Source organism: Zonotrichia leucophrys, chromosome 1, assembly GCF_028769735.1.
Source record: "Zonotrichia leucophrys gambelii isolate GWCS_2022_RI chromosome 1, RI_Zleu_2.0, whole genome shotgun sequence".
Lineage (NCBI taxonomy): Eukaryota > Metazoa > Chordata > Aves > Passeriformes > Passerellidae > Zonotrichia > Zonotrichia leucophrys.
The window spans coordinates 42,182,787-42,191,564 of NC_088169.1; the positions used below are offsets into that span (position 1 = coordinate 42,182,787).

Consider the following 8,778-nt stretch of genomic DNA (forward strand, 5'->3'; position numbering starts at 1 on the left):
TTTCTCTTAATTAAGAAGAACATGCTAAAAAAGTACATGGTGTTTTTTTTTTTTTTTAAATAATTTCTTAGCTCTTCCTCTATCCTGAAAAAATTACCTTCACTTTTTTGTCTTTGAGGTGATCTGGCAAACATAAAAAGGACCACAGTTCTTGGTTTTGTCACTTCAGCTTCTGTAATTGGCCAGTCCCTGCCCTGATCGTGTGTGGCCCCTGGGCAGAGCTGCAAGTGGCGCAGGACTGGGATGCTGTGGGAACTCAGAAAAAGCTGTGACTCCTAAAGGGCCTCAGAAACTGGGAGATAGCTCCTGAAACACAAGTGTTCCCAACTTGATCACACATCTTGTGGTGCATGGTGCTGTTGGTAAAGTGCCACTTGTGGCTGGCAAGAGTCACTCTAATAAAAGAAGGCTAACCAGGAAGTTTCTAGGCTTACTGCAGTGCCAAGTATGGGTTTTAGAGTCTAGGGGCCTGTTTTTGAAGGAGAGTTTTCTGTGACACAGTGGGATAATGATAGTAGAATTGTGTGGCAGTTACTGATGCTTGATTTGGAAGTAAAAGCCTCCATTTGGGACAGATAGAAGTTACAGGATTTCATATGTAATGATCTGTTGCATACTTGGCTTACCACATGTGTTTCTATGGATGAATCTCTGAAATGTCGTTGTCAAATGCGTGTTGCTGACTAAATTCAAAGATTTCCTTAATTTTTGTGCTTTTCTTGTTTCCTTACAAAGTGCATCCTTCCTTACAATATCCATCTTAGTGTTCAGTATTTTGTACAAGTCAGTACCAGAAATAGCTAAAGCGCTGGAAAGATCTGTCTTAGCTGTATTTGTCATTGCTGTGACAGCTGCTTTGAGTGGGTTGTATGAAAATAAGATTCTTTCACATCTCCTTATACTGGAATACTGGCTGTGTTGCCAGTACTCTGTTATTAAGAGTAGAGATTACAGATAACTAAAATCTTACAATTTTAAACATGTATAAACCTTAAAAATATTTTAAACCTTTGAAAATAGCTACAGTGTCTTGGAACACTAAAAACAGTGTTATCAGAAATACACAGAAGAAAGCAGTAGGGAGTGATTAGTTTATTGAACAGAACTTTTGAAAGTTGTTCTTAATGTATAGATGCTGAAGATGCAAGCATTGGTATTTGTATGACTATCCAAAGAAGTTGTATTACCTGGGGTGGATTTTCAATAGGTTCTATTAATTTTTTAGTGACGGCTGTTCTAGTTTATTTAAATGTTTTTGAAGATTTAATTCATCCAAGTGTTGGAGATTTTTGTCTTAGTGTTATTACTTGTATATATATATAAATAAATGCACATTTAAAATATTGAAATGTATGCATTTAAGAAATGTAGGAGGCTTTTGCTTTGAGCTACTTTGATGTACAGCAGATTTTCTTTGCAGCTGAGTGATCTGGTAGGAGCATTTCTTTCACAAGGAAAAGTATTTTCTGTTGTAGAAAACAGCTTATTTTGCCATTAGCCTTCTGTCTTCTGTAGGAAGAAAAGGACAAAGGATCAACTAGTGAACTGTCAGTGTGGAGAAGTGTGATGCTTTCAGGTTTTGTTTCTCACTGATTTTGCAGGGAAGCATTTCTGCAGAAGGCAGAGGTAGTGATGTAAAATACTGTGAACACTGTAACCTTTCAGTCTACTTTTTCAAGGCTTGTGTCAGAGCAAAGTGAGGCTACACCAGTAAGAAAAATGGAGTAAATGTGTATGTCACTTAACTGCTAAAACTTTCTAAGGGAGAAGGGCTGGACTTAGGCAGAGGTTTGGATTCATGTTCTATCAGGAACTTGGGTGGTTTGCATCTCTTTTTGGGATTAGTGTTCTGAATTGGATCAGATCTTTGGGAAGCAGCTCCTGAAATCCCTTGTGCATTGGGGAAAACCAAGATTGCACCTCACTGTCTTGGTGTGCCACAGCTGCCATTCAGTGCATCCCTTGCCCAGCAGCAAGTGAAAGGATTTGGAAGATATCACTGTCATATTTTCTGGAAAAATCTCTTTGCCCAGGATCTTGCTCCTGGGAAGCTAAGAACCCTCAGAGAAAAATGAAAACAATAATTATCAGATTTGCTTCTGCTGTGTTTTGCTGCTTTGGAATATGTTTGGAGATTGTTTACCAACAGGTGGTTTCTGGTGTGTTTTCACTCATTGGCCAATTGGGGCCAAGCTGTGCCAGACTCTGGAGAGAGAGTTACGAGATTCATCTTTCTAGCCTTCTGTCTGCATCCTTTCTGTATTCTTTAGTATAGTATTCTTTAATATAATAGATAATAATACAAATTATAATATATATAGTATAATAGTATAATAAAATAATAAATTAGCCTTCTGAGAACATGGAGTCAGATTCATCATTCCTTCCTGCCATGAGGGTCTGAGAAAATACAACAGGAAGACACTGAAGTGGGCAGCTGAGGCAGGGCTGTCTGCACTCACAGAATCAGAGTGATTCAGCCAGGAAAGGACCTTGAAGATCACCTAGTTCAAGCCCCCTGCCATGTGCAGGGACACAGAGCCCTGTCCAACTTGGCCTTAAGCACTGCCAGGGATGGGGCAGCCACAGCTCACCCTGCCAGCTGTGGCCTGTGGGGCATTTGTGGTGTGTGTGTATCAGCTCCACTTTATGCAACAAAGAGAACTTTTACTTTCTCCAAGGCTTTCCCTGGTCTGACCTCAGCACTTGCTTAAATTTGTGTGCTGCTTGCATTAAGAGGTGTCAGGTGTGGTTTAGGCTTGTTTACACTCTCCTAAGATGATGGACTAGTAAATACCTTTGGTTTGTCCACCCTCTACTTTTTTGATGTAGGAGAAAGACTGGGTGAAAAATGTGGGGGTTTTATGTTGGTTTGTGGGGGTTTTTTGACTCAGAATGCTCCATTTTGCTGAAAATGTGTTCTTATGCTCATTAGACAGGCACAAACTGCAAATATCTTTCTACACAAGGAGGAACTTTTAATACAAAACCCCTCACCAAATTCTGTTAGGGGAAAAGCTGACTCTTATTAAATATGCTATGTCTGAGTCTGAATTGTCCTTCTCTTTTATTTATTTTTCTTTTGCATTACCTTTAGTTTTTTGTTTTATTCCCATTGTCACTTCCATTTCACCTGGCAAAACAGAGATTTCTAAAAATAAGAATCAGAATAACCCATTACTGCCTAGTAGCTCTGATTGTTGTGGTAATGTATGAAAACTCTTAAGTCAATAGTGTTTTGACTTCTCTGCATGCCATGACACATTTGGAGTTTATCTGCACCAGAGATCACAGATTGTGTTAGCTGCATCAGTAGGAGACATTCTTGTTAAGGGATTATGTTCATCATTTCTCTGCAAAACAATCATTGCCAGTGGCAATGGAAAATCATAAGATTTTGTATCAGTATGTTGTTCACACACCTCTTAAGCGCAAGTGTGGGTGGATTTTTTTAACCTCTCCCTAACCGATTTTTTTCTGTGAAGAGGTTTTGTTTTCAGTCACTACACTGCTGGCTCAGTCTTTCTGAAAACAGGTGTTTGACTCCTGGAAACGTATTAGCTCCTGAAGAACCCACAAATGTGGGACAATGTGAGGAAAAATACACTCTGAAAATAAAAGGGAACAGGGGGATTTATGTTACCAAATATTCACATGGCTGGCTTGGGCTGAGGCTGCTTCTTCCCCCCTTGAAAAAGGAGGGGTTTGTTAAATCCCTCTAGTACTACAGAAGAGAGTTTTGGTGTTTTTTACTAACAGGAGGGAGCAGCAGTGGACAATTTTGCAAAGCAGCCTCTCTCCCCTCACAGTGTGCAGGAAGTGTGAGTAGGAGATGCCCTCACAGGTGGCTTTTCGTAGACCATGGGCTGTGCAAATCAGCTCAAACTTGAGATGTCAGTGCCCACCACAGGCACTAAACGTGGGCACTCTGATGCATCCTCCACCTTTTCCCTGTAGCCACAGGAGTGTGCTACCAGTTGCCTGTTGAAATCAATGCCTAATCCACAACGTGAATGTAAACTATTTTTTATTCTTACACTACTTAGTTGGGATTTGTGATTTATGTGGACACAGGGAGCGTCTCCAGTAGACACAAGAAGGTGTAGGTGCCCTTTCTGTTCACGTCTTTTTGTGACATCTCTGCACACATTTTGTCAGGCTTTAAAATAAAATCCCTGAAAACTGAAAGTAAAATGCTGCCAATTTAATGCTCCTGAGTCCTACATAATGTTCTAGTTCCTGTTACCTCCTGCAATGATCCACGGAGCTACTGCCAAAACACCTTCATTCTAACGTGTGTGTTGGTGTGTTGTGCATAGATGTCTGTATATGCATAATTTTGTGTTACTGCTGATTTGTCTTTGGCTGACGGCATAATTTTGTTTGCGGGGACCCGTCATTGACTCCTTTGTGGCTAATTACAACCATTCCATTTAGACGATAAACTGCGAGCCACCGGGCGACGGGTGTGCAGGGACAGATTAGTGGTATCTCACAGCAGAAGGGGCAACACGGCGGCCGAAATAGCTCAGTTGGGAGAGCGTTAGACTGAAGATCTAAAGGTCCCTGGTTCGATCCCGGGTTTCGGCAGAACCTTTTTCCTCCCTTTCCTCGCATTCCCGGCAGGCGGCGAGCTGGCAGATCCTGCTGCCGGCCCGGCCCGCGGGCTCCGAGCGCCCCGGGGCTTGGGCAGCGCCTGGGAATTGCCCTGCTGGGCTCGTTCCTACAGCGTCGGAAGGCAGTGCCCTGCCTTCCCGTGTCCCTTTTCAGCTCCTCTTAGTTGAAGCTTTTTATTTAGGGTGGAAGAAATTAAAGCAGCGAGCTTCATTCCCTCTCCCTCTCTGCCCTTCTCAGTGCGGCAGGGACGGGAGAAGAGAAAGTGAAACTGCGTGAGGAGCAGGGCGAGCGGGAGGGAAGGGACCGAGGGGGAAAGAGCGGCTCGAAGGGGCTGGGACGGGGACAGAACGATCAGAGGTTGCTTCTTGCCAAAATCTGTAGCGCATCTCAAAACTTCCTGGACCTCGCTGTTCCTCTACGCTCAATGGATGGCTGAAACTATTTTACTTTCCAAAAAAGTGTGAAATCTGCATATTGTATGTTAATGTGTGTCCTTTTTCGAGCGTATTTTGCCCAGAATGAGGTACCCGGACTGTCCGTAACTCTTTCTTCTTATTGTCCCATATTGTCCTAAATCCTAATTGTCCAATTTTTTATTACTCTAATTATATTACCCTTTTAATAACCATTTTATTACTATTAAACTTTTAAAATTTTAAAAACAAGTGATTGGCGTTTTTACACAATATGTATTACGTTGTATTGATTAGTAGTGCTGTATTAACGTTTTAATAGTATGGTAAATGTAGTTTTGCAGTTAAAATATAACTTTTGTAGTTAAAACAGAAACTATGTCTGTGGGATATTTTTGTAAAGAAAGGAATGAGGTACTCGCACCAGATAGTAGCCACAGGACACCTAAATCTTTCAGAGAAGAATAATTTATTGCTTCATTATCAGAAGAAACGTACTTCCCACCTTGCTCAGCCCTGAAGACGCCGTTAGGATTAAGAGGAAGAAGTTGACACTGACAGGACAGAATCCTTTGTTTGAACGGAACTTATGCATCATGTATGAGGTGTATGAATATGCAACAGACTATTGACTTTAAGGGTTAATCCTCTGTTAAAGTGTGTCCTTTTTCATGTGTCCTTTTTCGGGCTTATGCTGCCCAGACATCCATAAGTCCTTGTTTCTATTGTCTCATATTGTCCTAATTCAAATTGTCCAAATTATTATTACTCTAATTGTATTACTATTTTAATAACCATTTTATTACTATTAAACTTTTGAAATTTTTAAAACAAGTGATTGGCGTTTTTCACAATATGTATTATGTTGTATTGATTAGTAGGGCTGTATTAACATTTTAATAGTATGGTAAATGTAGTTTTGCAGTTAAAATGTAACTTGTGTAGTAAAAACAGAAACTATGTCTGTGGGATATTTTTTTAAAGAGAGGAGTGAGGTTCTCGCACCAGATAGCAGCCACAGGACACCTAAATCTTTCAGAGAAAAAGAATTTATTGCTCTCTTATCAGAAGAAATGAAGTTCTGCCCACCTCGCTCAGCCCTGAAGACGCTGTCAGGATTAAGAGGAAGAAGTTGACACTGACCAGACAGAATCCTTTGTTTGAACGGAATTTGTGCATCATGTATGAGGTGTATGAATATGCAACAGCTATTGCTTTTAAGGGTTAATCCTCTGTTAATGTGTGTCCTTTTTCGAGCATATTTTGCGCAGAAAGAGGTACCCAGACTGTCCATAACTCTTTGTTCTTATTGTCTCATATTGTCCTAAATCCGAATTGTCCAAATTTTTATAACTCTAATTATACTACTATTTTTATAACCATTTTATTACTATTAAACTTTTAAAATTTTAAAAACAAAGGATTGGCGTTTTTCACAGGGCCAATGGAATAGCTTTGAGGTCAGGAAAGCTGGTGATTAATGTCACCTAGTCTTTACTGTTCATCTGTTTCTTCCTGATCCTTTCTTTACATGCAAATTGAGAAAAAAGAATTTGGATTTTCTGAAGTATATTTTTAAGAGGGTGTCTGGTTTTGATTTGAAGACATGAAGAAGTGGACATTTCATTGGTTGTCTTTGGTAATTTGTTGCAATTTTTTCAAATATATACCTTTAATCTGGACCTGCCCTTTGTTAAACCTTTTCTCTGCTAAATCAGAGATCTTTCTTGGTACCTGGCATTTGGTCATTACAAAACTGTCAAGTCAGCACCCACCTTTGTATGGGTAAGCTAAAGAAATTAAATTCTTTCTGTCTTTAAGACATTTTCTCCTGCTTTCAGGTAATTTTTTTTGTGACCTTTTTAATACACCGACACCAGAACAATACACAGAAAAAACACTTTCAATATTGGTGTCACCAGTGCAAAACACAGCAGCAAAGCATCTCCCTTACTTCGCTGTTCAGCATCTCTCATCTCTTCATGAGAAGGTGTCACTGGTTCTTTTCTAATCACAGCATCACAGCAAGCACTGGTGTTGAATTACTTGTCCAATACAAGGAACACTCACTGCAGATTAATATCTAATTAGTGCAAAGCAAGGGTAGTGTTACTTAGATCCTTATGATAAGACAGACAAGGGGTAATATAACTGCTTATATTGCTATTTTTCCTAAAGGTTTCTTAAGGTTTTGAAATAACATTAAGACTGCACACTTGAGTACTCAGGGATGGAAGGAAATGTTAAGTAGCTTTTTTTTTGGCCAAAAGTGTTCAATTATTCATCAAAGACTTTTATAGTGTTTTGGGGAAGAGTTAGGGAGGTATTAATTTCCTGCAGATGTGGTCTGGCTATAACCCCCAATGCTGCTCTAGAGGTTTGGTTCCCTCTGCTTCTGAGTTCCTCAAGGGCCAGGAAGGGTGTGGGTCTCACCTCACCCCTCAAAGGGTCTGATTTTTAGCAGGAGTACCCAGGCACAAGGATCTATGGCAAATATGTGTATGTTAGTGTCTGAAAATTCTATTTCATTGATAAAGATAATATTACTTGTAATGGCAACTCCAATCTCAGAGCTTTTGTGATGTTAAACAGAAATTTTGTGGAGCACTGAAATACTAATGGTGGTAGCCATGGGGAGAGTGAGAATAAAATTGCATTGTTTTGTTTGGTGTGGGATTTAGGTTGCACACACTGAGTACGGCCTGAAGTCTTATGTGAAAGAAGAGGATAAAATTAAGAGATAACCTCAATTCTGGAACTTTTAAACTCCTGTCTATTTGATTTTGCGGGCTTGATGCAGATTTCTAATGTGATTTGGCAGGTTCTGTGAAAATAACCTCAAGTGTTGCTGCTTTATTGCTTGTCACAGAATATTCAGGCATTTTTTCATTCAGCTGTACCTTCTTCACAGAATATTTTTTTGCTGCACTGTAGGCCTCTTCTTGCCAGCAAGCATTTCCATTTATTTTTCTATCAGCTTCTTCCCTCAAGATGAACCCCCTGCTAGGACACAAATACAGGCTGTCTAACTAGGCCTTTATGATTTAGCACAAAGTTCCTTCTCTGCAACTGGGGAGCCTCTCTGCTTCTACAGATATACTCACATATGCTTTTTTAAATGTCCACCTAATACTGAAGTTAATACCTGGCAGGGATTCAGAGGATAAAAACCTTTTCATGTGTTTTCAGCCTTAGGCAAAGATTCAAAATCTGGTGGATTTGGTTCACACGCTTTTTCCGTGGCCATCCTTGGCTCCTGTTTCAAGTGAATGAAGACTGGGGCAGAAGGAGAGGATCAGAGAGAGGCACACCCCATCTCCTGGCTCTGCTGAAGTCATGGAACATGACAAATAATGGAGAAGCTCAAAGCTTTACTGTGAAATGTCTCTACCTGGAATTTCTGACAGAGGTGGGACAAAGTTGCTGTGCCTGGTGTTGTCCATAGGCTCAAGTTCAGGTGTTCCTTGTATGAAATGCTCCTCCTTTTCCTCCATGTCCTCCTGTAGAGCTGCACATCTACATAATTTAAAAGTCTCCTCCTTGTCCCTGAAGGAATTTCTGCTCTTGATATTTGTTACTGTCTTGTCTACCTCTCAGCAGTAAAATTTCCTTCTCTTTGGATTAAAAATTGGCTTTGTTTGCTAGAAAAGGTTTGTTTCTGTCTCTTGACTGAAAGATTTCTGACTTTGCCTCCTTCACGGTTTACAGACATCTGGTAAATCTTATTTAGTTATGCAGTGTGACAGGT

The 8,778-nt window shown here is 40.2% G+C and overlaps 1 non-coding gene across 1 annotated transcript; it reads left to right on the top strand.

Annotated features, from left to right (window-relative positions):
* Window positions 1–4,517: 4,517 nt before the first annotated feature.
* TRNAF-GAA (transfer RNA phenylalanine (anticodon GAA)) lies at window positions 4,518–4,590 on the top strand. The gene has a single exon. It is a non-coding gene; the product is annotated as a tRNA-Phe (tRNA).
* The last annotated feature ends 4,188 nt before the right edge of the window (window positions 4,591–8,778 follow it).